General features: G+C 36.3%; 1 pseudogene; it reads right to left on the bottom strand.

Annotated features, from left to right (window-relative positions):
* The window catches only part of LOC109831521, a 20,671-nt pseudogene extending 16,108 nt beyond the window's left edge, over window positions 1-4,563 (bottom strand).

Consider the following 8,185-nt stretch of genomic DNA (forward strand, 5'->3'; position numbering starts at 1 on the left):
CGATCTCGGCAGCGAGATCGGTGGCTCCCACTGTGGTCGCCAGATTGTTCGCGGGAAAAATCGTGTCTTTCTTCATTATTGATTCCATTGCTATCTTTAAATAACAACTTTTTGAGTTACAAAGATCCGGTCTTTTTATAAGATCCCGGTTACAACGAAATCAAAAATAAAGAAAAAGATTACAACTTTCTCCTTTTATCGAACAAATCGCGAGCTCCTGTTTTGCGGTCGCTCGCTTGTGTGGGTTCTTTGCCAATGCCGGGGTTAATCCGTGGACCACCGCGCGATCTAGATCCGGTCGGATCTACACGATTCGACGGGTATTATTTCACCAAGGAAATAATAGCCGGGGAGGATTAGTTCACCAAGGAAATAATCGTCCAAATCTCGGGATCAAAGGCCAAGCTTTGATCCGGAGTATGCCTGCGTAGATCTGAGATCCGGTCCTCTCGAACACCTGTCTTATTTGGCGTTGACGATCGCCGAGCACCAGATCTGGATGAACAAGCCCTCGAAGTCCCAAAGCTTGGATCTTTTTAAGTTCTGAGTCTTGAATCCAGCAGGGCTTCGCCTCCAAAAATTTTCCAACCTTTTCAAATGAACACATGGCCTATTTATAGGCACCCAGATCTGTGCCCAGGCACAGCCGCGCCACCCTGAAGTGGCTCGGTTTCGGCCGAGCCCCTCAGGGTGTTTGGGTTCTGTGGTTTTGTCCGTTGTATCCGTTTTTGTCCGTTGTGCGGTTGATTTGGACTCTGATCTGTTGATCTGATTTGGCAGTGAATCTGATTCCTGTTTTGACAGTAAATCCACTTCTGGGTTCGAGTCCGAAACTGATCTTGATTCGGTCGTGATTCATCCGAGTCCGCTCTTGTTTGAATGACTCGTTGATTCCCCGAACTGTTGGCTTGATCCCACGCGCGAATGGATGTATTCCGTTGCTTGCGTGCGATTCGTCAACCTCGTCGCCTCGTTGGTTCGTCGGTTTGTGCCGAGCTATGCTAAGGGACCTATAAGCAATTTTATACGCCTACACCTTGCAAGGTCATTGTATCATGTCTTTTAAATAAGATGACAATAAGATTGATCAGATCTGATATAGATAAACTCAATTTCTTTCTTTCCATATTTGAAAAACTTCGGTGCACTAAGAAGTAACATCAGAGTGGTAACAAAATGTGAGAATACAATATACTAGGCAGTAAAAAATGTGAAGTAGCCAAAATAAGAGGAAAAGCTCACATAGGCTACAAAGACAACGGGTATAGTCACAATGAGATTCCCAACATGGCCCTTGAACCCGTTAAGCAGCTTCTGTGTAGAGAACAGTGAAAACAGGAGTACTGGAATCACAATTAGGAATATTGTGATCACCATGGACCTTACATCGGGACCAAATATAAGCCTCCCTCCAAGGAAAAATCTCTGCAAGATGAATTGGAAGAACCAAATTGAATTTGAGAATGTCACACTTAACATATAAAAATGTATAACTCAATTTTCGTTCTGCCAAATGAATATATAAAATTGCATTGATAACCAACAGAACTACACGAACAACAAAGGAAGAAATGAATGTTCAAAGAAGGCAGTATGAATCAAATAATGATTTTTACAGGCCTATAGTTCAAAAGAAACACACATGTGATGAAAAATGACAAAAGATGATGTGTAGAGTATACCAGTTAACAATGGAGATTGTAGGTACATCAATGATTTGAAACTGTCGTTGTTATGATGAGTTTAAGTTCTTTTGATTAGTTACAACCCTTGCAATATTACCTCATGATACCTTAATTATCATTTGATCTTCAAAATGAGTCAAAGTGCGAGAGAACATGGTTCCAAGTTTATCGCTCAATAATTGATTACCATCTAATTAACATATGATATAATACACATCTTGCCGTCTGACATGATATATAATACAATCCACAAATGATAAAGCAATATACTAGATGAACAGATTGCAAATTCCTCGTACAAAGTTTCTTTTAGGTTTAATTAGATTTTTTAGGTGTAATTAAGGATTTCCAAGTTTAATAAAAATGTCATTTAATAAAGAGAACACTGAAATCTAAGAAACATGATCCATATCTAGAAATATGCAAACCTATCGCAAGGTCAGTTTTCTTTCTCCGTTTGCTATCAAAACACAACCAATCTAGAAATAAGCAATAAGGATTTGATTCTTTTAATGTCACAGGAATAAATTGTCTTTCGTATATGGAAATGAAGGGACTGAGCAAAGGATCTGTCCTAGAGGACAATGGTTCTTTGATGGATACTGCAAGTGCTTTGATACTTTGATCTTGAAGGACCAAATAACGCTGACTAAAAAGAAAAGGATGAGACGATGTATAGCTATTATAAATGATGGACGTCTAATGTTCCAAAATTGAAATATCTACTCATGTTTTTTGTGCCAATTAATGACAAGACCTCAAAGCTTAATGCATTGCTAATAGCAAAGAAAAAGAAGGTAGTTAGAAAGTAGTTTATGCAAAGGGAAGAAGGATATTAACACGAGAAAGATGAAACAGAGAGAATGGCATGATGGTAGGGATGGTTCTACAAGGAGATGTTTTTTGATGTCAAATTAGGTTGTGTTGTTCTTTAGATGGTATTTATGAAACTGGCTTTAGGAGATCACAAATCATAAAACTACTTGTCATTTTGATTAATGACTTAATGATTATTGAACAATGATTTGTGCTACTCACATACATGCATTTTTCATGAGAAGATCCTAGCATTGATTGTGGGTTAATGCTCATTTTATGCTTTAATTTATCCATGCTCTTGTGGTAATTTATCTTATACGATAAGGATGGCAAGTAGTGCACACTGCACATATCCTCATTTCACAACTCTACTTTCAACCTAATAGCTTGACTCGTGAATTCTGTTTAGAAAGGCCTTGAGATTTATATGCGAATTTTTTTATGCTATCTACTATTCATTATCATCCATAATAAACAAAAACTTCTTGATTTTTTTAATATTTAATCTTTTGTTGATTATATTGGTGCCCTGACTATGAATCACATTACTTTGCTCACATGTTATAGGTACCTGAAACCTCTCAATCCCTACTTGTATGGTAATTCACTGAACAAGTTCGCTGACTAACTGCCAATATCCTCTTTTCTGAGATGCCCAAACCCCAAATTCTGTAGGGTTTTTGACATAGTAGACCCTAAATTCTTTCTTAATTTTATATTAGAACCCCAATATTCACATTTCCAGTTTACAAGCCCAAACTCCCATACTGTTGTGAATAACACCCAGATTCATCATATTATACCCTATATATTCTTTCTGAATTTTATATTAGGCCCTCAAATATTCATATTTCTAAATAACACTCAAATCTATTAATATCAAGAGTGATTATCATCATACTATGGTAACGATTATGGACGGAACAAGGGGTGTTATTTAAAACAACTTAATGCTTTGGGGTGTAAATTAGAAATATGAGGATTGAGGGCCTAATATAAATTCAAGAAAGGATTTAGGATCTAAAATGACAAAATCCCAAATTTCTAATTACATTCTTCAAGAAGCAGACTAATACCCTATAGACTTCACAGCCACATAATAGCTAATAAGTATTAACAACAGAAACAGAAACAGAAATAGAAACAAGGAAGAAACATAACTAACTCAAAAATTATATGCATAAACCACATAAATCATAACATTGCAAAATGGAAAAATGTAATGGGGTCTTACATTGCTTCCCTGCCAAACTCTATAGACCCGCCTGGACCGAGCATTTTGCTCCATCATCTTCCGATTTGAGTCCGACCCATGAGTAGGAAGAGGAGCTGAATGTGCCATCTCCTTCATCTTAAATTCCTAGCTACCATCCCATCTCTTCCTGATCTCGCTGCATCTTCACAAACCAAATAACACCATAAAAACCCACAACACCGCTAAATGTAAACGGAAAATCAATTTATCTAAACGACATTTACAAGGCCAAATTGCATCGAGATTCAATAATCAGCAACAAAATTAATAAAAGAAAAAAATTTACACCAAAAAATTCAAATAATCAAATTACCATAGAAAGGGATCACGGGAGATCTAGCCAGAAACCTAGCGATAATTTCTCGAACGAATGGGTTTCCCTCAGGCAACGACCTGATCCCAGCTAGGAAAACTTTCATCAAGATTGAACAATCAACAGTGAAATTAACAAAACAACGCAAATTTTGCGCCAAAAACTTAAACAACCCCATTACCGTTTTAAGGATCACGGGAGATCTCAACAGAAACCCTAGCGATGATTTCTCGAACGAATGCGCTCCCTTCGGCGTGACCTGATTCGAGGCGGCGAGGGTATCGAAATCGGGTAGGGTTCGAGGCCGAGATCGGAGGCGGGACCCGCTAACGTCGCCGGAGATGAGCTCCGATCTATGATATTGTGCCCCGACTCCGAAACTCGACGACGCCGACGAGGAGGAGGAGGAGGCAAGCAAAAGCTTTTTTTATTTGTTCATTGTTTTTGCTAAAAAGAGGGGAAAGGCGCCAGAAGGACGAAAGTCGTGGAATTGCCTGAAATGGGCAGGCTTTATTCGTCAACTTACTTTGGAGCCCTTTGTGGAGTAAACGTTAATAATGGTTAATATAGTTAATTTCGTCCAACTATTAACTGCTATTTGATTCGACATAAATAAATACTTTTTAGTATATGGTTCGGTTCATAGGTAAACAAACATTTATTCAACTAGCAAAAAAAAAATAGGCTTTTATTCAGATGTATAGGTGATTTACTTGTTTTTTTAAATATTCGTTTTAAACCTAACTGCTTATCATTTGTATTGCGCATGATGCTACATTCTCATCCACTTATAGTTTCAATTTAAGTTGTATACGTACCAATTTTAAGAGAGACCCACGTCAGTTTTTTTTTAACCAAATATTAAATTTCAGGTTATAAATCATAATCACCACAGAGTATTTTCAAGTATAAAATTAAAGGCTATTGAAGAATCAAATTTTTTAGCAAAATAAAAATATTTCTTTAAGCAGTTAAAAGTATTTTTTTTTTTTAACCAAGTAAAAGTATGTCATAAGTTAAATAGCCTAATAACAATAAATAAATCAAATAAGTATAATTTAGCATTCAATCAAAAATATTTGTGGACATTCAAAAAGTATTCATGCTCGCATTCGAATTGAAAGAAATTCCGAGAAGATTGTTTGAATTCAAAATTACAAATTTTAAACGAATACAAATACAAGCACTTCAGTATTTGAATCAATTTCGACTAATTTTCCTATTCTAGTTGTGGATGCACGAGCCCACACCTATTAAAGTATGCATTGACAGATATATATTCTTTATTTATAAAGATTATGTAAATTTGAGGGGTTGTCACAGTTGAGACAGCGAAACCTACATTAGAAGATAGGGTGGTGATGATGAGAATGTGGAGATTCACATTTTTATGTGATATAAGATGGGCCAAGCATATAACAAAAAAAGATGGAAATAACCCTTCAATCCTGAATAATTATCCTTCGTTCAAGGGGATCATGTGCAAAAATCAGTAAAGTTCAATGGGGTTTAACGGAATAGAAAAGTTCAGGCAGGTTTAGTGCAATGCCCTGTAAAGTTTAAGGTTTTTTCTGAAATTAACACATGCGTTCGTAAGGGATCATACAACTGTTCTCAAGGGTTTTTCAGTAAATTGGTCCAGAAGTTCGGATTGGCGATTGAGGCGGGTGGCCGACGAGATCCAAAAAAATGCACCCAGCCAAAAGGACGTCAGAATCCCTCTTGGCCATCTATCACTGAGCGCAGGTGAACTCATGTCCCACATGCACGCTTTAAGAAGGGTAACTGACACAAGGCCCCCAAGAGTTTTGGGTTGTTTATCACAACTCTCTAAACTTTCCTATTTCATTCAAGCTCCTGACTCTAGGATTCTCAAATAACCCCCGATAACTTTAAACCCCCAAGTCAAATCACCAATATACCCTCAAACAAAAATGTAAAATTAAGGATATGTGAGGAATTTTTTGTTACTAAAGAGGGAGTCAATTGAGTCACGTGCGTGGCGTGTATAGGTAGGGGTGTCCAAATGGGCCTGAGGCCGGGGCCCGGCTCGGGCCCGGGTTTGGCTCGGAAACCCAGGCCAAACTAGGTTCCGGGCTCGCGCCGGGCCGTGTTCGACCTGGCCAAAACGGTCACCTAGGTGACCTAGGTGACCGTTTGGTTATTAAGGCCGGGCAGGCCAAGCCCGGTCGTAACGGCCAAAAACAATCATATTTGACCTTTTGACCAAAATACCCCCCAAAACGGTCAAAACGGCCAAAATTTGAGGGTATTTTTGGTCATTTGTCTAGGGGGCGCCTCTATAAATAGAGGGGGTTTTCATTTGTTTCTCTCATCCAAAACTCATCTACTTCTCTCTAATACTCTATTATACTCTCTAATACTCTTTTTTCCTCTATAATTCTTCAATCAAATGGCTTCCTCCTCTGATTATGAAGGGCAAAGCCCAACTCCCGATCTTGAAATGAGTCCTTCTACTACAGGAGCTACAGGTACTCCTCCTACTCCTATCCATGTTGATCCTGACTCCGGTGGCGACGATTCTACACCAAGAGCTCTTAAGGTCGAGATCCGATGTGTAAAATTTTTTCGAGAAGATAGACGTCACCAGGGATGAACACGGTATGCTTCTCACCCAGAAGGTTAAGTGTGCGTTGTGCGGCCATATTTTTCAAGCTCACCATAAAAGCGGCACCAACCACCTCAAACGTCATTTAGATAAACACAACAAAGGTCAGACGCCTCAAGGTGATATCTGACAATCTTTACTCTCCCGATCCTCATCTTCTGGTAGTCTCGGTAGTTAGAATTATAACGCAGTCTGAGCCAGGAAATTCATCATCAGGTTTATTATTCTTTAAAATCTTCTTTTTAAATTACTAGAAGATGATGAATTTGAAGATATGTTTACAGATAGTTTTTATCCCGTATTTAAAAAAAATCCTCATCAAACTTGTCAATGTGATATTTAAAATATTATTAGGAGGAACAAGAAAAAATAATTTCTTATTTTCAAAGTTTAAACTATAAATGTTTTTTAACTTCTGATATTTGGACATCTAAAACACAAACTGGTTATTTATGTATCACAGCACACTAGATTGATGATAATTGGCAAATATTTAAAAGAGTTATTTCTTTTATTGTATTTGAAGAGTCGCATACTGGTATTAATATTAAAAATTTAATAATTGAAGAACTTACAAAATTAGAAATATCAGAAAGAATATTTTCTCTTTCACTAGATAATAATACAAGTAATAATAATGTAGTTGTTGATTATATCAAAACATCTCTGCTATTGCTATGTCATGGTGATATTTTTCATATTATGTGTGTGTCACATTTTAAATTTAATTATTCAAAGTGCATTTGGTGAAATTAAATCCATGATAGAAAAGGTTAGGATAGTAGCTTATACTCATAATGCTTCTGAGCAAAGAATTAAAATATGGAAATAATTTTTTAAAAGAAAAAATTTAAAACCCAGACTAATTTTAAAAGATGTTGACCATAGATGGAATCTACCTATGCAATGTTAAGTGTAGTAATAGAATATAAAGAAATTATAAATAATTTTATTACTTTTTATACTTCTAGTTCTAGATCTGATAGTATATATGGAATAACTGAGGATAAATTGACAGTTATATGTAATTTAAAAGAGATGTTACAAGTTTTTTATGATGCTACTATGTTATTATCCAACCATTACTTTAGCTTCTTTACAAGTTTTAAATATTCAAAAAAAATTAATAAATATCGTATGCATAATTATTTTAGAAATATAATTTTTCAAATGGAAAGTAAATTTAATAAGTATTTTATGCATATTCCTATTATTTTTTTTTGGGGGGTTCTTATTGATCCATGTTTGAAGGAAATTGGCCTTCGAAGTTTGTTAATTTTTTTGTATGGTAATATGACAATAGACACAGATGATGGTCAAACTGTTACTGGTCTTACTCATCATAATACTATTAAAAATTATTTTTAAAGATTATATGATGAGTATGCATCTAGATATGGTGTAACTATACATCAGTCTATAGGCTTCTGCTTCTACGAGCTCAAGTCGGAGAAAAAGTGTGAGTTTTGATAAAGAATCAATGG

Source organism: Asparagus officinalis, chromosome 2 (assembly GCF_001876935.1).
Source record: "Asparagus officinalis chromosome 2, Aspof.V1, whole genome shotgun sequence".
Lineage (NCBI taxonomy): Eukaryota > Viridiplantae > Streptophyta > Magnoliopsida > Asparagales > Asparagaceae > Asparagus > Asparagus officinalis.